A 23049-nucleotide genomic window follows, 5' to 3' on the forward strand; every position below is an offset into this window, starting at 1 on the left:
GGTTTCTATATGATCTAAGAAGGGTGAAGTACATTATCATTTCAAGGAGTATCTTGCGGAGGGCCCGGTCAGAACCTGCAAATATTCAACACAAAATACATATATAAGATGATATTATCGCTAAGGTAGGCATTCCCATACTCAGATTGAAAACTTTAACTAACAATCTAACTACTGCTCTGATACAAGAATGATTTTGCAGTACATCACAATCGTAGACTTTTGTAGACACAATATGGACGCAGCCATCTGTTTATGGTTAGTCTACTATATAATGAATACAAAACTCCTCGCAGCCTCGATGGTGGAAACTAGATCCAGGGTCTTCATCTCTACTTCCTGAATTGGTACGATTCTATCCATGCGAATAAATGAGTTGATGTTGAACATGGTAGAAACCACTTGATTACCAGTCGATGATGTAAACTGTTAACAAGTATGCGAGAGACCACCAGTGATGTCAATGGTTCTCAAAGTACCCAGTATAATCCATGAAATGTGAATGAATGGGTTGATGTCGAACACGTCACGGAATCCTTTGATCGAATGTCAATGATGTAAACTGTCGTCAAAGGCGAGAAACCTGCCATTGATGCATGCAGACTTCAAGGTACTGACGATTTCTAAGTCATCTTTCTAGATAATGTGCTGATGTCGATAGAAAGCAACCCGTTGCAGGCAAGCCCACAACACGAAATCATTGTTCAAGTTGAAGAAATGTTGCTATAAGGACTGACTCAGGGATGGTCAAATGGATGACAAGTATTTTGCAGATGAATATTTATTGCAGAGACCTCTTGAACACATAACGACACGACAGATGGCTTGGTGACATTTGACCCAAAGTTAATACCCGGCTAAAGACTTTCAATGTGGTTTTATCAGCTTTAAGGAAAAGGATTTCCAAACCCAGGTGAATGAAACATGTCGTGTTCAAGAGCGATGATAAGGTTCTTCTGTAACAAAGGATAACAAATAGGCTCATTCTTCTCTCTTTTCCCCCACCATTTCTGGTAAGTACCTCTTTATTTTTTACAGGCTTGAGGAGGATAACATATGCTTGATTATAAGCTCATCCTTCGGATGAGTCCAACTTAGTTTAGATTCGGACCCTAAGAAGGAGTGGTCCGTTCCTGTTTGTAATCGAACAGGTCCTTTACTGTGAAATTTTAACGAGTGCAGTATAGGAGAAACTCGGCGTTTTTCAATTTTAGAGAGTCTGAAAAAACTAAAGAAGACTCCAAGGTGAACTTTTTCGTAAATTTGTGTCTCCCAAGCCCGAAGAATTATAAAATAATACCTGAGAGAACCGCTTGATCTTGCGACCAAGGAGTACTTTCATGATTAATGCCTTTGACCTGAAAAGTAAAAAGCAATCAGAGGCATGTCGTTTTATTTCCAGTATCGAATTTGAAACGACAAAAATCCGGCAATCTTTTCGTGTTTTTTACGGTCAGAAAAGGGTTGTAAGAGGACCGTCTTTTAATTCCATTTTAACGAGTATAAAGGAAATGCTCGGCAATCTTTTCATGTTTTAGGAGTCAGAAAAGGACTTAAAAGATGACTCTGATGTCTTGGTTCGTGAAAAATGATGATTTTACCCTAAAGTCCTTTTGTCCTACACAAAAACAACACATTACTCATACCTGTTTAAGATGGGCAAAAATACATTGAAAAATATCCTTTCATGGTGAAAAATAAACAAACTTAGCATTCATTTATCCAAAAAACCTATAAAAAGACTTTTTACCATGTCATTTTTACCATTTTACTGTTGAGGGTGAGGAAAGGGCTTTTGACAAGAAACTTCCCGTGGACTTTGTGGAGAATCCGACCGTCGGAATCAAGCGCCGTCTCTTTCAGGTATTTCACAACATCCTCCTCTTCAATTTCATCCGTTTAGAATTCCATTTTAAGTTCTAGTTTGATTTTTTGGAGGGTTTGGGGTTTTAGGGTCCGCTTTTCGGGGGACGCAGGTGCCCCATGGTTGACCTGCGTACCCCGACATTTTCGTATATGGGAAAATGGTTGGAGTACGCAGCCCACCTTCAGAACAGCTGCGTACCCACGCTCTGTTTTCTGAACGCGGGGTGCGTACTCCGCGCAAAGCGGATTTTCAAAACCCAAACTCAAAACCTAACCATCAAAATTTGATTTAATGAACTCTAATCAATGTTTTTTGGTGTGTAGATTACCCACCATGCTAGATTGGCGCGAAAGAGAACACGAAGATGTCGATTTGGCCGCAATAGGTCATCAACCTTCCATTGATGCTTTAAAAGCATGCGGTCTCTACAAGTACTGGGCCATACCTGGCATGAGGGCCCAGGTGCCATTCTTAGAGTGGCGGGTTGAAAGGTGGAATATTCAGGATAAATGTTTTTACATCGGAGAACACCAGCTCGAGATAGAGCCCTCCGACATATATTTTCTCACTGGCTTGCCTAACAGGGGCGAGCAACTGTTTCTATTCGGGACTAGGCCGGGTGGCCAATCCCTTGCTAGTCTCCGGCTAGAGTGGTGCAACAATCAAAACCAGGAGAAGGGGATAGAAATCAAATACATATCCTGACCTGAACTTATGGTAATTGCCTTTACAGTTACCAGACTTTGCGGTGCTGCCGCTTTGCACATAGCCACTGGTTCCCAAATGCGGATGGCTATAGATTGCTTCCGAGGCACCATTTTCAACTGGTGCGATGCTGTGTTGGCCAATATGAAGGGCCAACTGACTAGGGCAAAGAACGGAAAATTGAAGACCTTTGGATATGGGCCTTTAGTTGTGAGCTTTTCCCTAGAGAGAGTTCCAATGCTGATCCCCCAGCATCTTACTGTTCCAGTTGGGCCTCCTCGGGAGCCTAAGTTGACGCGGTGGTTTTCGGTAATGGCCCGGCATCCTGATGAAGGAGCGGGGGTTCTCCGATTTCCTGCGGGTTACTTTCACTGGTTGGAGGACCAGGTCTTTGCAATTCAGGATTTTCCTTATGCCGGAGTAGATTTTCGCAATGATCCGGACATGGTTCTTCCACAGGGAGAACAATGGGATGACAGAGGTACTTCATTTTTCACAAGTTTTTAAATTATCTACTTTTCTTTTTGTTTTTATATATCGTCTCAAAACTGACAGCAAAAAATTTTCAAAATGCAGATGTAGGCCCACGGCGTCCGGCCAATCTCCGGGCATTTGAGAGAAGAGTACCAGTTGCACCAGCACCAGCCCTACAGGATGCGGCCGCAGAGACCTTAGCCGAGCTGGAACAGGACTTAGAGCGTCTCACGGCAGACATACCAGAGACGACTATAGACGATATTCCTATCCGACTTCAGCACTATGTGGTCGCAGTCCCAGGACCTTTCAGGAGGTTCCTGTGTAGGGTACCGCGGGCAGTGGTCTCATAGAGAGAGCACCACCAGTGATTGGCTGCTCATTTGTAGACACATGTGACATTTTGGTTTTTTGTACTTATCATTTTTGTCAATCATAAGGTGTTTTTCAACCTATGATCGAAGACGATGTATATTTTTGACACACTCCTATCTATATATATCATTATTACCGGCTTATTTTGTTAAACATGTGAGATGAAATGTTTATAAATCTACATTTATCATTGTTACAAATGTCTATTTAACATTCGAGACGCCATTGCATCTGCTAATGTATTTAAAGACCTTGGAATATGCTGATATTCAATGTAATCAAATTCACGTTCCAAGAGACGCACCCTCAAAAACAATCTTAATAACACTGGATTTCTAATGGCATAGACTCTGTTATCACCCTAAAATCTTTGTCTCTAAGCTTTGGTAAGTTGCCTTGTTTCTAGTCATAGTCTTATAATTTTTGAGTCATCTCATCACAATTAGTGTCATTCTCATTTAAAAACCCTTCTTCTAGTCATGGTGTTAAAGGGTCTTTAGGTCATTTCATGCTTTAAGGGTTAGGTCATAAGGTTAGAAGTCTTTTAAGATCATATATCTTTTCCAAATAATGTTTGACAGCCTCATTCCATGTTTTATAAGTCTTACCAGGTGTTTATAAGTCATATCTCACATCATTTTGGAGAAATTTTGAAAGTAGCTACGAAATCACTGAACTAGGAGTTTTCGTAGCGCGCTACGAAACCCCTGTAGCAGCCTGTTTTAGCAGAAAAACTGTTTTTACTAGTTAACTTCCAAAAGATTTCCTGAGCAGCCGAGAACTTAATTTTGCAAACTGAAAGAGGCTTTTCTTCCTAACATGCTGCACTACATAAACCTCTTTCCGTTTCTTCAATTCCATTCTGAGGTGGGAGAAATGTATGGTTAAACTTGCGCTACGAAACTGTTGAAAGTCAAGCTTTGTCTTCTGGTTTTAGCAGTCTTTTTCAAGATCTATTTCTGGTTACAAGAAGATGTATTTTGGAATTCTGAAGGAGGTTTCTCTTCATAAACTCTCCAGATACAATAACCTATCTCACTTTATTCATAAGTGTTTTCAGTTGGGAGATACTAAGCTTTCATTGAGACCCTACTTTCAGAAAACGGATTTTTCCTGTTTGCCACGTGTTTTTCAAGGACAGTTTCTGGACAGCTGGAGAAATTTTTTAAAAAACCAAGAGAGGTTTTTGTTCCAGAAAACATGGGCTACAAAAACCTCCCTCAGTTTTGTAAAATGTGTCATGGATGAAGAGATAAAGGCTCTGTCCCACGTGCCAATTTTCAAGGATCTAAACCTAAAAACAGGGAAACATGTTCCCTAATTTCTAGGGTTTGTCATCAGCAGTTGGGTGACCACGTGGGAGGCTTCATAAAATTCGAATTCATGGAGTTTTAGGTGTCAAATAATGTTTTAAATGTTTAGATAAGGTTGTTGTAATCATAATAAGGAGTTACACTCCTAGTTGTATTAGGTCACTAGCACTCCTAGTTAACAGCTAGTTCTAATTAATGGTTTGTTTTATGGTTAGAATATGTGTCACTGATGGAAAATTCGAATTCTCTTGATGAGGGATGATGGAATCCTAATTGTAAATGCTTTATATAGAGCAAGAGGTCGAATTAGCAAAGGGTTGGAAATTTTATGAAAAAAACTGGTATTTGGCCTATCTAAGACTCATTTTCAGTAATATACATGCTGAACTTTACTTCTCAGGATTCATGAAGGATTTTTTATGTTCAGAATATGTGATGTTTTCCTTTTCTTAATTCTTACAGTGGTATGGATGTATAATCACTCAGAATTCACTGAATGTGCTCTGACTTCCTGTATACATTTATAAACTGTGTGGTCCCATATGAGTTTATGTTCTGAATGTTTAAATGCTGAATGCCCTGACTTCCATGTAAGGTTGAGTTCATTGTTATATTGAGGTGTTGTTGACTCCATAAGCCCAATGGATAGTTTTGTTTAATGTGTTTCCACCATTCATATTTTTCAGAGTTGTTCTACAAGAGTTAGCCATCTTATCTTTAATCAAAATCATTAACCCATCAAGAGAGAACCCTCTCAGGTTGAGGAGGCTAAGCCTCAGCGTAAAGTCGGTTTGAAATAGTTACTTGAAGTCTTCCCGGTCTGCAGCCTTCCAGGGCTTGATTTTGAGATAACAGACTCTATTAAGTTGTAATACAACGAGTTCAGAATCTAACCTCACTATCAAACTCCGAATCCCAAATAAAATAGATTCAGATAATAATTCAATCACTGCACTATATTCTGCAATGTTGTTTGTTGTTTGACCGAGGCTCACCCCATGCATAGAAACTAACTCGTCAGAGGGCGAATAGATAACCCAAGCTGTGGAAGAGATATTCCGTGTACTACGAAAAGCACCATCAGCAAATCCAATGTACGTTTGGAGAGGCGTCGCCATCTGCAATATCAAGAGTAAAACCAAGATAAGCCAGAATAACGACGAAAAACACACTCTCTAAGCTAAGCACATTGTCTAAACTAAGCAAACATACTAGCTAGAAAGAAAAATTAACCTAACTAAACTAACTGAATCTCCATACCCACCATTTAAGCATAATACCTCTTTAGGTAAAGTCCATTTCTGGGCTTACCCAAAGAGTCCCCATCAAAATCTACCAGCTCATAGGCCCCTTTTGCTAGCTTTCGCTTGACAATGTAGGGCCCATGCCACATGGCAATGAATTTTCCAGCACCTAATTTATCGTTAGCTTGATCATATAATAGCACTAGGTCTCCTTCCAAAAAATTACGAGGGGTCACGTTGCGATCATACTGAGCTTTCATCCTTTTCGCGTGAGTCTCGATTTCCAAAGCAGCGTCACGTCGAGTCTCATCTAATTTAGCTAAGTATAACAGACGCTTCTCCTCTTCGAAAGTAGCTGGGAGTAATTCGATAGCCATTTGAAGTGATGGGATTTCGCATTCAATGGGCAACACTGCTTCCAAACCATAAACTAGTTGGAAAGGAGTGAACCCTGTTGATGTTTTCACTGAGGTTTGGTACGCCCAAAGCGCTGAAAATAACATGTTATGCCAATTTGACCGATGAATACCAATGATTCGTCGGATCATGATAACTAGAACTTTGTTGATGGATTCAACCAAACCGTTTGCTTGAGGATAATAAGGAGTAGAACTATCATGGCGTAAACCAAGCTGGCTTGTAAGTTCTGTCATCATAATGTTTCGAAAATGGCGTCCAAACCTAGCAATAATATGATTGAATACGAAGATTGCAGCTGTCTTGCCATCTGCCTCAAATGTAGGCATCGCCTCGGCCCAATTAGTAAAATAATCAACCGCAAGGATGATACACGCATGCCCCCCGGCCGAGTGAGGGTTACATGTAATAAAATCGATACCCCATTTAGCAAAAGGACCAACGGAAATTATAGGGTGGAGAGGAGCAGGTGGTGCGCGCATCTTGCCATCAAACACTTGACAGTTGTGGCATTTCCGGACCGCAATGATACAATCTTTAAACATGGACGGCCAGAAATAGCCAGCATGCAACACCTTCTGAGCTGTGGCATACCCAGACATATGACCACCACATGCTCTAGAATGACAGTCATTCAGAACCATTTTTGCCTCTTCATGAGTTAAGTAACGACGAAAAACCAAGTCCGCCCCACGACGATAAAGAGTATCTCCAATAATTTTGTACTGTTGGGACTGGAATCGAATTTTCCGACGTTTCGACTTTGAAGCTTTGGGCCGAAAGGATTGGGTTTGGAGATAGACGATTATATCCCCATACCACGGATCTAAAGTGTTGATAAGAAACAAAGATTCGTCTGCAATGGGCTCTTCTGCCACTGTTTCTGTGTCAGAACGCGGGAAATCACACATTAACTCGGCAAAAACTAAGGATTTCTTAGACTTAGATTTTTCAAACTCCAAGTCGAACTCTTGCAAGATAACAATCCATTTAGAGTACTTGCCCCCTAGCAATTGTTTAGTTAGAATATAGATCATAGGGTTGCAATCCGAAATCACTGTAGTTTTACGGAGAAGAATGTAATGACGAAAACGTTGGACAGCTTGAACAGCTGCCAGGGCCAATTTCTCCACATGAGAATATTTTAGCTCAGTGGGATTTAACGTCCTACTAAGATAATATATCACATGTTCTGTTCCGAATTCGTCTTCCTGAACCAAGACCATTCCAATGGTGGAGTGGGAGGCGGCGAGATACAAAAAGTAGTCCTGGTTGTAGTTGGGAGGATGCAGCAACGGTGCATGGGTCAACGCATGCTTCAGTGCATCAAAAGACTTCTGAGCTATCTCATCCCAAGAGAATTGAGCGTTTTGTTTCAACGATAGGGTGAAACCTTTTGTAACCTCGGCGTAGTTAGGAATGAATCGATGTAAAAATTTTGCTTTCCCCTGCAAACTTTGTAGTTGGCACAAACTCGAAGGAGGAGGCAATTTGATGATAGCTTCGACCTTCGAGGGATCGACGCGGATACTGGCTTTTGAAATGACAAATCCTAGCAATCGTCCCACTTCTATGCAGAAGACACATTTGTGTGGGTTCAACAGAATTCGATAATGCCGACACCTCATAAAAATAGCGCGTAAGTGGACAAGGTGATCAACTCGATGTAAAGAATGAGCAGGCAAATCATCGAGATATGGTTGCACAATGTGTTTGATGTCGTGAAACGCGTAAGACATTGCCCGTTGGAAAGTGGCTCCGGCATTCTTATGTCTAAAAGGTAATTTGCAGTAAGCAAATGTCCCCCAGGGACAAATGAAAGCCGTTTTTGGTTGATCGGCAGGTAGAATATTGATTTGGTTGTAACCAGAAAAACCGTCCATAAAGGAAAATATTTCACTGCCGGCACAATCATCAATTATTTGATCGATATAGGGTGTGGGATAGTTGTCTTTTGGACAAGCACGATTTATATCCCTATATTCGATGCATATTCTTATTGTTCCTTGTTTCTTGTTAACCGGAACAATATTCGATACCCAATCCGTTAACGGGATCGGATAAATGAAACCTGCTTTCAACAGCTTTTCGACTTCTGCTTTAATCGCAGCCGCTTTCCTAGGGTGTATCTGACGCAGACGTTGCCGAACGGGTTTAGCATCCGGGTAAGTCTTGATCTCATGAACAACAATGAAGGGATCAATTCCTTGCATTTCCTCATCGGACCAGGCAAACACGTCGCGGAATTCTTGAAATAGGACCTTGTATGTTTGAATTTCGTCATCTGTACACGAGGCACCTATATGAATGTTCTCAATAATTCCGATTTTGACTGAAATTTCAATGGCAATAGTTTGGGAAATGTTTCCCAAATTCAACTCTGAATCAGGATGTTTCATGGGATTCTGAGTGTCCTTGACGTATTCAGCTGTAAAAATTGATGAAAAATCATTTTCAAAGTCATCACCCTCAGGTAAAAACGAAGATCTATGATGAAGATCTTCCCACGGTAGATCGTCTACACTTAGGATTTCGCGAAGTTGTTCGTCAGATGACACAACTTCAGGAAACGTTATCCGTTCTGAGGTTGATGTGAAAAGTGATTCCTCATGGACCACATCCATTTGGTCTATTTGGGTTGAACTTGAGTCGGAGAAAGACTGCACGGCCTCATAAGAAATTTCATATGGACTCAAAGGCATTGCATTACCGAATGAGTCTATCTCAGATTCAGATGGGACAATCCAAGGATCATCATAGATAATAGTGTCTGAAGTAATCATATGAATGGTTGCGAATGAAGGGTCTGCATTGATTGGAGGGAAAGGAAAATTTCCCAGTAAACCGGAATCTTTAACTAATCCTACACCAACATCCTTGTAAGGGATAGTTGTTTTACCGACATGCTGGATACTTTCTGAAGAGGCTGGGCCAGATGAAAAGTAAGCCAGCTGGTCTATCGTCACGATCTTACCATTGTGTGGAAACTTTATAACTCTGAAGACCGATGACACGACTGCTGTCATAGCGTAAGACCAACTTCGACCCAAAAGAAGGTTGTAGTCCAGAGGGGCATCAACCACCTCCACATCTAGGCTAACGGTTTTTCCTTCAACCCCTATAGGCAAATCCTGTAAAATGCCAAATGGATGGAACCCACGGCCATCAAAGGCCTTAAGAATGGTCGGGGATTGGTTCAGCGAAGGAGAACCAAGCGATCTCCAACACTGAATCGACATAATACACGTGGAAGCTCCCTCATCAATTACAGTGCGATGAATAGGCCTGTTTTTGACTATCACTGGAATCTGGAAAGCCATCTGATGAGGAAGACGCGGTGTACTATTTTCTAGATCAAAGATTATCAGGTTCGGGTCCTAAACATCAACAGCTCCTATAGCCGACAAAAGTAATTTTCTCTGTGCTGGGCATGATTGCAGCACTTCTAAAGCCGACATTTCCGAGGGTGAAACAGCTAAATCCTCAACAATGCTGTAATTCTGGGCCGCTCTCGCATGTGGGTTGAAAGCAGACCTTCGAAGTACACCCTTATCGGGCGGTTTTATTACTAAGTCAGGGTTAGGTTTCTCGATCTGTAGTGGATCGGAACCGAGAGCTGAGGCTGATGGATTTGAAAGAGAAGATTCTGCTTCTTTCGATCCATCAACAGGACTTTTACTACCATAATCTTGTGATCGAGTCGCAATCCGTACATGAGACATCATCAATATGGGTTCTTCACTGGCATTCGAGGAAGAACCTATCATTTTACTCTCCTGCTTTGGAAATGGATCTTTCAAAACAGCAGGAGTTGGGGAACCTTTAACGATTTTCACAACCTCTGCCCGATGAGGGCAATCTCTTGTGAAATGATCTTCTTCACAAATTAAACAAGGATAGCGAGGTTTGCGATTTTCGTCGTTAGATTCCAACTTCTCTTTTTTCTCCTTTGGAGCCTTGTCTGCTTTATCCTTCTTCTTGCCTTTCTTCTTACCACCGTTTTTTGATTTAGCCGTAGATGACTCTACAGCGTGAATTTCGGCGGTAATTTCAAGAGAAGACTCTTCTGTCGGGGAATCTGGTAAGGTTATTATTGGAGAAGAATTCTTTGAGGATTTCTTCTTACTTTTAGTATTTACCATACCAATCATGCCATCAGCAGCATGAGACCCCGAAGGAGCAGCAGCGATTTGATTCGACTTAGGAAGATCTGGGATCTTCTCGTGCAACGTACCCGACTGAGTGTAAACTAAGTCAAGGTACTGGGCTTGAGCAATGACTTGCTCCTCAGTAACTACTCTGACCTTAGCTACATCTTCAGTAATCTTCGGTAATAATGATTTTACAAACCATTCAGCTAAGATTTGGTCCGGGATAAAAACTTTCACTAAACGTCTTCGACATCTCCATTCATGGATATGATCGGAAATATAAGTGGACGTCGATTGTTTTAATGAAGTTAATAACTCAGTACCATTATCGTATCTGATCGGCAACTGAAAATGAGTTAGGAACGAGGTAGCTAACTGACTAAAATTGTAAAAAGAGGCCCATGGTAACTCAATGTACCACTTGGCTGCGAGACCAATGAGCGTACGCTGGAAAAGACGTAAGCGGATCGAATCATCCGAGATGGAATTTGAAGCACACCAGAGGTGGTAAGTCATCACGTGATTGGACGGATCCTCTCTAGACTTACCTTCGAACTTGGGTATATCACTGGGCAACTTATTTGGCATTGGCGGCCAGAACAGAAGATATTGTATTGGATCGTTCGTTAGGCACGTCAAGTCTGGTAAATCCAAAGTTGCGATAAACGGTAATTGCCGGTTAGGATCTCTAAAACTCTGGGTCACAAGACCAGTCCCAGGAGGAGGATATCCAGGATAACTTGGAACAGGAATCGCATTGGGGATATTATATCCTCCTGGAAAACCAGGATTAACCGGACCGTACTGGGGTTGTTGAGGTTGTTGATAAGTGTACCTAGGATACGGTTGATACTGGTAAACCGGTTGTTGGACAGCAGGACCGAATTGGTACTGTCCCTGGTACTGTTGATAGGTAAATTGAGGTTGACATGTTACAACAGTACTTAAACTAGGCTGTCCTACAGGCATCTGAACCGTGGTTTCAATCGTAGATCCGGACAATGGTAAAGATGTCTGAGGAGTGGTTGCAGAGACAGTAGAAACAGGAGCTGTCGATACTCCAGAAGTAAGTGCGGTAGATGTTGCGGTAGTTGTAGTAGTCGTTTGAGATGGAGTACTAGGTGTAATTGGCGGCTGAGTAACTACCGAAGTTACAGAAGTTTGAATATTTGACTGGACAGGTTGCAGTTGCTGGGGTGAACCAGAAACTACGGGTTGTCTAGTTTGAGGTAACAACTGTATACTTGGCTGCAACACCTGTTGACCTTGTGATGGATCCCACACTATCATTCCGGGGTATTGACCCGTAACAGGTTGAGGATACTGAGATCCATAACCAGATTGAGGATAGGATTGATAACTGAAAGGCACAGTTCCCATACCTTGAACATATGACTGACCTTGAGGTGGTTGATAACCTTGACTCGAGTATTGACCTTGAGGTTGATAACCTTGGGGTGAATACTTATACTGAGGTTGACCTTGACCTTGAGGTTGATACCCTTGAGGTTGATACCCTTGAGGTAAATATTGATACTGAGGTTGACCATGGGGTACATATTGAGGCTAGGGTTGACCTTGAGGCATGTATTGTACTATGGGTACATACTGTCCTTGAGGTTTCCCCCCAGACGCAATTTGTGTACCTTGAGGTTGCCCCCCAGGCATTAATTGAGGCTGCCCCCCAGGCGGTAATTGGCTACCTTGAGGTTGAGAAACGGGAACTGAACCTGACATCATGTAAATGTCCCCTACACCCAACAGTTTATTACCATTGTTTCCAGCTAATAACCCATGATCAATGGGTTGAGGAGATGCCCCCGCAAAGGTATCAGAAAGTGACTGATACCCGGCGAGAACAGAAGGACTGCTGTACAAGAAAGATTCGGGAGATTGAGCGAACACGGACGACTGACCAGACATATTTACAGGAGTATAAATACCTCCAGGTGGAAAAGGAGTACGTGGTGGAGAAAAACTTATCCCTGAGTTGTCTAAATAATTGGTTAACGAAAGGTACCAAGTAGTACTTCTAGGAGGACTGTAAAAGATAGATTCACGCTCCCTTAGATCAATAGTAGGTTGATCTTCAAGGATAGATACGCCTAATTCTTCCTCTGGAGCAAGTTCTTCAATAGCTATCAAACCAGTAGGAAGATTTTCGGTGATGACTCTTTCTACCCTAGGTGAATCGGGTGCACTAGAAGTTGGAGTAACAGGTTCAGATACTTCAGGTTCTTCGCCTATATCACTAGTAGATGAAAAACTACCAGCAAGCTCGGAAACTGCAACTGCCTCAGGATTATAACCTGTTTCTAGACCTTGGTAATCTGGATGGACTACCAATGACGATTCTCCTTCTTCAGGTGAACCTACTTTACTTCCACTAGGAGTAACAAGGACCTTTAAACCTTCGTAATGACTTGGGACGTCTTGAGGAGGTTCACCCCGAAGTCTACGGGATTTCCTCAACAATTCGGCCACAGAAACAACCTCAGGAGACTTGCCCCGAAGTCGATGGGACTGTCTCAGTAATTCCGCCACAGTTAAAAACTTTTAACTACTGCACACGCAAACAAAGTAAAATCTCAAAGCAAACCACCTAAAGTCTCTAAAGAACCAAACAAATTTGAAGCACACGCCTAAAGAATCTAGGGCGTCAAACCAAGCACAAACAGTAGCCTTCTGGACCAAAAATGCTAGTTGGAGATGAAACCCAACATCGCCGGATTCAGTACAGAAGTGGCGGGTGGAACAGTTACCCCGGAAACCTACTTAATGAATAGACCGGCACAAGTCCCTCCACTTTAACCGTCTCGAGTGAAGTGAACCCCCCGAAAAATCCAAGTGAGTCTAGCTGACGTCTACTCCAGGTACAGTGGGATCTTCCCTCCACCGTCACCTCGGTAGAATCCTAAAGATAACGGTCACTAAGGTTACCAACAACAACAAATGCACCTAGGGGAACAGTCTACACTCCGACAACACGCAAGGGTAGAGTATCAAGCTCAATCCCCTTGTCGGCTCCTTGACAATAATCCAAGGTTTACCGACAAGTGACCCCTGGTTCCTCGACAATGGTTAATCCGAGGTTTACCGTTTGTAATACGTGCCTGTCTGGTGTCGTTCCCAACAAGGGAGGATTGATCCCCTCACTGGTTCGGACACGAGCTCGTGCTTCTCCTTTAAGAGGAGCTTTCCCAGAGTACAAATGAAAAAATTGGATTTATTCTATCACAAGATAAGCTACTTGTTTGGTTTTGTTGTCTTGGAGAGTTAATTACTCTCCTACTCCAAGACACTAGCCTGATCTATATTGGTGTTTCAAAGCCCTAGTAAATAAAAGTTACTAAGTTGATTTTACTTTAAGCGTTAATTTTATGGTTTTTCTTAAAGACAAAAAGGTAGTGGAGATGAAATTGGTGGTGTGTAGACTCGACTCGCAACCACTACAAAAATGCACCTAAGATGATTTACACTACTTTTCTTTTTCAATGAATCTCCTAGCTAAGAGAGTTGGAAAATGCAAATTTTATAGAAAACAACTTTCTCGGCAAAGACAATCAAAGAAACAATTTCTTTATCTTTTCAAAACATATAAATCATGACAACTAATTACCTCACGAGATTTTCCTTTCTCTCCCAAAAGACTACAAATGCTACCAAAGCAAACTTTTTCCAAAAGAATTTTTGTGTTTTTTCTATATTAATAAAGCATGTAAAACTATTTATCAAATCAAATTTAACAAATCTAAGACAATCAAATCAAATTCACTCAAAAGCAAATTAAAAGGAAATTTACCTAAAAGAAAAAAATAATGAGGACAAAAGCCTACAAGGATAATTCCCAGATGTTTTACTCAGTCAAAATGCAACTAAGGATCAGTTCATGTAGAATCATAAACTAATCAAAAAACAAAATTGAAATCTTTTTGTTCTTTTTTCTCAAGAATGAAATTCAAGGCTTTAACAAACAAACTTTTCGAGATTCGCAAAGAGAAGACACAAAGGTAGGTCTCTCACAAGGGTGACTTCTATGACAGGCCCGACTCATAAAAGGACTGAACAAAACCAAGGAGATCCAAAGTTTGACAACCTCTAACGCCAAAGTCACTACAGGACCAGTTAAAAATCAAACCCTAAGGCAAAATCTCTATGAATTCCACTAAAACCCTCGACACTAATGGAACAAGTTCAGGTGAAGATCTCTGACAGTAAACCAATGGATCTGGGCAGTAAAAACAAATTAAAAACAAAATCTAAAGAGCAAAAAGAGGAAAAATGAAATTTTCTCAAATTTGACAGGGGTACGCAGGTGATCTGTTGACACAGGCGCGGGTACGCCCTGTGCACAAAGACGCAGTGCGTACAAGTACGCACTGTGCCTAACTCAGAAGCTGCGTACTGCTGGCAAAGCTAAGAAAAATAAAAATCTAATTTGACTCTAAGCTAACCGACCCAAATACACAGTTAGATAGCCAAAAATCAGAAAACAAGCGATTTTTCTCAGACCAAAATATCAAATCAAAAAGAACTCAAACACATTCATGGAATCCCCAGCGGAGTCGCCATTTTGTCATGCAGAAAGAGTCGTTAGTGCAGAAAGAACCGACCTCCCTAGAAGCCTAAGACATTCTAGTGACAAACAAGACAAATAAGAGCAATCCTTCACTAAATATGCATTTACAATATGAGAAATCAAGTGTTTAGATCCTACCTGTAACCCAACGCTGTTGTAGTAGTCCAGCTTCGTTGATCCGGATGAGCTCCTCCTTCTCTTCGAAACCTGCATTCACTAACAATCAAACGATTAAATAGCACCTGAATATCACATAAAATAAAACATATTTAACATATAGACCAAAGAGTATATGAAACAACTCATAAATAAAAAATTGTTGAGAAGAATGGACTTATTTGTATTAAAAGGTAACAAAAGGAACGTTTACAACCTGAGCCTTGGTGTTGTGCAAGTCCCTCCCAGGGTCCACAAGAGTTCTCATTTACTCTGATCAGCTCACCCACTTCCAAATGAAACAAGCAAAGATGGTAATCTCTCCTCACAAGCTTCTACAAGGAAGTCCTAATTCCAGCAGCATCTACCCTTAGGAATGTTTAGCTTTCAACCTCCCCTGCCTTTGGCCCAATGCCTATATTTATAGTGCTCTAGAGGAAGTTATTTAGGTCCACCATCAATGGGATAAGCCCCTCTTTGGATGGGATAGCTCCCCTCTTGATGGGATAAGTTCCTTTTTGGTAGGGATACATGAACCATCTGGAGGCGCTTCATACACGTCAAACAAGCTTCTAGAAGACTCTAGAAATGACCACAAGTAACTTTTTTAAGATGAAACTCGCGCCTTTTGACCTTTATAGGGGTACGCACCGACCCCTTTACATACAGAGCGTACAAGTACACAGGTATTGTGAACTCGGGTTGCGTACACGCAGGTAAGGCTAAGAGAAACTGCGTACCAGAGATAATTGACTTTAAATGACTTTCCTCTCTTTCTTGAAGTTTGACATGAAGAGCAGAGGCATGAGACTTGCCAAGGAGGATAGTATGACAGTGGATGGAGCCATACTAACTACAAATAGCCATGGTGACATTTTTTAGTGTAACAGGTTCCACTTGGAGATTTCTTAGATCTCTTACTAATCCCTGGGCGAATTCAGAGAGGCAAATGTCATAGGAGAAGTTTCTAGAAGATTCCATGAGCATCCACTTAGAAAATTGTCTCGAACATTTGTCCATTCTCGCTCATCGCACCCCACAAAAGGCCTCTTCAATATTCATCGCACCTGGCTAGTGTAGGAGTCAATATGCATTGCACCCTGACAGTGCAACGGTCAGTATGGTCCAGTTTTGGCGAGTTCTGGATGGTCTTTCAGGAGGAACTTTTGGGGAATGATGTAATTAGTTGACCATGATCCTTTAGGGTATGAAACAACACTTTTAGGGGTTAATGAGCCCTAGTTTATCGACATATAATATTGGGGTTGCAGTGCCCAAATATATCTATAATAGTTGGCCCCTAAAACATGAAGTCGTAAATATTTGATGTCAGGTGAAATGCTTTATCATGAGGATCCGAGGCTTTCGAACTGGAAGGTGACCTGTATAAGATACAATACAATACATCATCATAATATAATTTTTCATGATCTAGCTGAGGTGGGCGTTCCCATGCTCAGATTTATGAATTCATTTCATGTACATAGAACAGATAATCATCTGTAGTTGCAAACTGGTGATTCTTTATTTTTAGAGTCATCATCCCTAGCTCAGATGACTATCTGTGCAACTTCTGTGTAGATTTGATGTCTTTATATTCATGAATATATCGTAGCCCAGAAGGATGAAACTAGATCCAGGGTCTTCAAACTCATTCAATCTTCGACCGATGTACAAGTTGATCCATGTGAAAAGATGTTCTGAAGTCGAACATGGAGACATTGTCTGATTACCAGCTAGTAATGTGAGCTGTTAATAGATGCGAGAGGAATGATCGATAATGATCATGACCCTCAAGGTACTACAATACAATTCACATGGTGAGAAACTTGCCATTGAGGCATGCAAGCTTCAAAGTATTGAAAGGGTTGTTTATAAGTCAATCTTCATGGATAATAAGCTGATGTCGACAAAAAGTGACCTGTCATAGGAGGGCCTTAATGTATCCCACATCTATGACACAAAACGAAGAAAATGATTTTCTGGAGGTGAAAATGATCTAACGACACAAGGTTCAGGAATGGCAATCATGAAAAATGGAGGGTGAAGGTATTGCAGTGGATGAGGCATTAACTGGATTGTGGTTTCTCAATTGAATGACTTCTCTTGAACATATCGGTGACATTGAGATGGATTGGTAGAGTTAACCCCAAAATATGGATGGTATGGAGGACCAATGGTGATATGACCGGTGAACAGAATAACCCAACCCAACTCAATCATGGTGATGGAGTGAAAGTGTCATGTTCAAGAGCGACCTGCTGTTATAGACATTTTTGGGCACTACAACCGTGAGCATGAAATTTCCATAAACCAAGGGCTCCTAAGTCCCTAAAAGTATTGTTCTAACCCCTAAAGGAGCAAGGTCAACTGATTACAGCTTCTCCCAGAAGTTCTCCATGAAAAACTACTCAGAATTGGTCAAAACAGGATCATTTCAGCTGCTCCATAGGCAAAGTGCGTTGCATCTCATCTAAATACACTGTATGGGTGTGTTGCATTTCAAAAATCCCTTCTATGGGGTGCGATGGGTGAGAAGTGACAAATGGCAGTGTCATTCTGCGAGGTGGAGAGGCATGGAAACTTCCAGAAACTTCTCCTGTGACACTTGCCTCTCTGAATTCAACCAAGGATGAGTAAGAGATCATCAATCTCCAAGTGGAAGCGAAGAACTATCAGAGGGAAGACACTAATCAAATCACAAGCTAACTCATCTCCCTTACAGATATCTATATATGGATCCCTCATCCCAGAGATCCAGAGGCTGGAATTTTGCATATTGTAAGGAATTGCTGTTGGTTTCTTGAGACAAAATCAGATTGCTGGGTGATCTAAGCTTTGTATGAGGTGAAGAGGGGATTCCTTGCTGAGAGGATGATGCTAGGTCAGAACAACTGGTTGTAACTCCCCTTGGATCTTTCTTGTTTATCAATAAAAGCTATTCAAGTTTTCCTCCATACTCTTGTGTCATTTATGTTGTTGCATTTGTATGGTCAATTTACATCTAATCCTAGATTATTTATGATTATAGATCCATGTTCTTGTATAGTGCTATGCTACTGTGATCTTGAAGGTACTCTATGAAGCTGGGCATGTAAGGGAACAAGTAGCTAAAGACTGTCAAGAGAGAGAGGAATCGAACTAGGAGATTAGCGCAAGACAGAGGTTGGTCTTATTTGTTCTTCTCTCATCTATACTTCATAAAGGAAAAATGAAAGTAGCTTTACTTTGTTTGTTTCTAAGGCTGCTATCACACCTTAGTGGGATAAGCAATTCTGAGTAGACACTTTTCCCTGTAACAAAATGGCGACTCCGCTGGGGACGAATTAGTTTGTTTGTTTATCTTCCTTGTTGTCTATTTTATAAAATTACAGATGGAGCCTGAAGTCGAGCCAGGTAGCTTTCGAACTGCATTTGCTATGCAAATGCAAAGTAGATAAATGTCGCTTCAGTCAATCTCCAGGATTTGTTTATGATTTAAACAACTAATTCACAAACTCTCTGATTGCCCCTTGTGGTAGCTCTTAGATCCTCCTTAGATCTACCCCTGATTGTTGCATTACTGATTACCATTTGCTCGGCCAAAACCCATGAACTGAACTGCAAATTGTGACTCAGAACCCAAGCAAAGTCTCGTCTCTGGCCCAACGCAGGTACTGTTCTGTGAATCTGAAATTCAGTGCACTTCCCGAGTGTAGTAGGTGTGTTTCATTTCAAATTCCCTGTGTTACAGGTCCGCTGATCAGACTAGGCATTGTTCAGTTTTGGTTTCTGTGATTCATTCTTTCGAGTTCTATTCATGAATTTTGCTGCCTGTGATCAGTATATCTTTGTTTGAAACCCCTTTTCCTTTCTGTTATTTCGCCTCCTTTGTACAAAAGAACTGTAAATGTTTTTGTGTGTTTGTTGAGTCATTTTCAGTTCTCCTTTGCAAAAAGTAACATAATCGCATTGTCGTCCTTTGATTTGAAAGTGTCACAAGTGTCGTTTTCAATCATAGGAAAGAGTTTGATTGTTGTTGATAGTCGGTTATCCTGTTACTATTGTATTTGGTCTAAATTTGTAGTTTTTCTAGTGTCAAAAACAAGTATTCATTTCAAAATCGTAAGGTGTTGTGGTTGTCTCCATTTTTTATTTCGAAAAGAAACTTGTTGATAATTGTCGCTTGAAAAGTAATTCAGATTTGTGCATCAGCTTTCTTTTTCCATTCACATACTAAGAAAGTCGAAAACAAATACATGCATGTGCATTTGCATTTAGACTATCTGATTGGTTTGATTTAGGAAAGTGCATTTAGAGTGTGCTCTTTTCTCTTTGTGAAAGAATTCTGTCTTTCTTTCCTTAGTAGCTAGGATTTTCATTGCACAAAGAAGATAAAAAGATTGTTTATCATCTTAGATTGCATTTTAGGAATTATACTACATCTCGCGGTGAATCTGAAAGGAAAACTTCATAAACAAGATCAACTATAAAATAAATTCAATGAATCTAACAACGCTTTGGAACCTAACGCACAACATTTATAAGTCTAGGCTAGAGACGTATTCCGACGTCGTAAAGCCTGGTAACTGTTGTTCTCACTGATGGTTGGGTGATTCCTCCACTTTGAGACGATAAGTGCCAGTACGGACTTGTGCTCCCACGTACCGTCGAGTATATTTTTGGAGACCACAATAGGCTTAATCCTTTATCCATAGGAAGCCGTGTCTGCCGCCCTATCGATCGCAATGCACTGAACACAACATTCAAGAAGATTGACTGCCGTACCGTAAAACGTATTCTGCAGTTTTTCGATTGGTTTGCTAATCACTCTACCTAGATTTCCAGAGCAGTCCCTTTCGTTCCTTTTCAGACTCCTTAACGAAAAAGGTCCACCTGAGCACTTGTCACTTCAGGCTCATTAAAAATCGAAGGTGACTAGAGTCATCTTTTGTTTTTTCTCGACTCTTAAAAATTAAAAAAACAAGTTGTGTCTAAGCATCTAAAATTCATCTAATTCGGAAACATACTTCCCCTTTATTTTTAGTTGATCGAGTAATCCGCAATCGTGGAAGAAAGTCAATTGAAACCCTGTCATTCGCGGAGGCTTACAAGTCAATCGTCTTTGTCTCCAGAATCGAAGCTAGTATGAACAGAGTGAACTCGTTTAACCGGTTCCAAATCTCTTGTTAAAGTTAGAACAAGTGTTCCAACAACATCAAAGACTCCGGTTACTCCAAACATTTCTAGAATCACTGCCTTTACAGAAGAAGTTCAGCAGCCACAGAAGGACAGTTGTACTGATCCTAGTCTGAGGGTAAGCACTTGTATCACTGAACCAGTTCCATCTGCAACTGGTTCAGAGAGTGTTGCTCCTCAAACATCTGCCGCTGCCGATTCTATACCTTCTTCGGCACCAGAAATATTCTATGGATCTGACGGTCTACCCCTTCCACCTAGTCTGATTGTTATAGAAGAGATTGTGGAAGATCCTCCATCTAATACTCCATCGCAATTTGGAGTCGGGATCACTCTGTATCCTTCTTCATCAGAAGTTAGTCTACCGCCAGCAGAAGCTCCTTTAGAATCGCTAGGTAATCTTTTGGATAGACTAGAAATGTCTGAACAACCGTCAACATCTAGGACTGTGTCATCTGACACAGCGATGAGAGAACTCCCTGCTATCACTCCAACAATGTTCGCCGGTATACCATCTGTCCCAACTAGCTCTCAATCGCTAGAAGGAGCCCACTCAGGGGCCATTTTGACAGTATGGTCTGTTCCTGTTTGTTCATCTGGAATAATATCCGGAAACTCTTATGTTGAGTCTCAACAAATTGATCCGTTTGGAGGTCAATTTGGGCAATCCGGTCCTCAAGGGCAAACCATTCCCTTAAGTACCGGATTACCACCGTATGGGGGGCAGTATGCCCTTTCATTATCCCCTCTGGGAGGATAGCCATACGGGAGTTCACAACAAGATTCGGGTTATACTGGAATTACTTCAAGCAGTTGGGTACCGATACTACCTCAACAACCAAGAGTTGTATATTCGATGCAACAATGCTTACCTATGTCAAGTATACCAACTACACCAGCTATTGTGACGGTGTCGCAAGTTCAAGCGCTGCCTATTGTATGCCAACCTCAAGTTTCTCAGGTTGTAATGCAACAGCCCCTTGACTCTACAACTCAACCACAATCGCCGACTGGTGGAATTACACAGGTTCAAATGGGTACAATTACCCCTCATCTTGGTCAAAAAGTTAGTATCGGGCAACAGCACATAGCTTCACGACCATGGCTAGTGCAATACCAACAACCGCAGTTCCAACAAGTATACCAAGGTTCTAAGCAACAAATCTTTGCAAATAGTGGGCAACCGTATATTCAAAATGGTCAAAATCAACCATTTTACAATGGTCATGCCCAACAACCTTACCAAAGTTACCAGCATCAAATTCATTATGCTGGTATGCAAAGACCAACTGCTCAGGCAATCCCATCTTATCCTGGGTATGCTTCACCTAACCTGAATCAACAGTTACCCTTCGTGGCAACTTTAGAGTTACCTGATTTAAATCAGTTAATAAACGATCCAATCACTTACGCCCCTTCGTGGCCAGCGATTGTGCATAAACTTCCATCAGATATTCCTAAATTTAATGGAAATCCAGGTGAAGATCTGTCGAATCATGTGATGACCTTTCATCTGTGGTGTTCATCAAACACCCTAAACGATGATTCGATTAGGGTTCGCCTTTTTCAGAGGACGTTAACTAGTCCGGCAACAAAATGGTATATCGAATTGCCTAGAGCTTCATTCAACAACTTCAGTACCCTAGCCACAACCTTTTTAACCCTTTTTCAGTTACCGATAAGGTACGAAACGGGAACGGAACTTCTTACCAACTTCAAACAAACGACGGCCACTCACATATCTGATCATATACATGAGTGGCGACGTCATCGTAGAATAGTGAAAACGTATGTTCCCGATCATCTTTTCGCTGAATGGTTTATTGAGTCATTACTGCCTTCCATCACAGAAGATGTGGTAAAAGGGGGAGTCGTCACAGAAGAGGAAGTTATCGCTCGTGCGCAATATTTGGACTTGATTTACACTCAGTCCGGCATGCTCTACGATAAAATACCTGACGCTCCTAGACCAGAATTCTCAGTTCCTCCTCCTCCTAAATCAAACAATGACTCTCATGCCGGCGATGGCGGGATTGGTGCAACAGACACGAAATCGACAAAGGCTACATCTAAAAAGGCCCGTAAGATTTCTGGTCAAAATGCGAAAGAGGAACTTCTTGCCTCCGAAGTAAATGCCGTATCGACAGATAAAGGCAAAGAAACTAAACAACCAGGGGGTAAGAAGAAAGGCAAAGGGAAGAAGAAGAAACAAGAGGAATCATCTCCTGAAAAATCTTCTGCAAACCCTCCTGGAAATATGAAACTAAAATATCAATGCATGATATGTGATGAGGATCATCGGACAGCAGATTGTCCACAAAGAGTTGAGCTTAAAAAATTCTTCAAGAATACAAAGACCTCAGCAGTATTAACTGATCTGTTTCCGAATCCAGGAACAAATCTGGTTGACAGTGGAAATGCTTCACCGTCTCAAGTGCTAATGTTGTTGGTTTCAAAAGAGCAAAATGATGCTTTGATATCGACAAGGAACAAAGATTATGGGAATCCACAGCTGCCGAACAACAAGGATAAAGATCAACCTAGTAGTTCGACAACAACTTCAACAGAAGTTGCGCCGCCCATCATTCCT

Source organism: Pinus tabuliformis, chromosome 3_1 (assembly GCF_031772625.1).
Source record: "Pinus tabuliformis cultivar Carrire ecotype Pingquan chromosome 3_1, CPIR1, whole genome shotgun sequence".
Lineage (NCBI taxonomy): Eukaryota > Viridiplantae > Streptophyta > Pinopsida > Pinales > Pinaceae > Pinus > Pinus tabuliformis.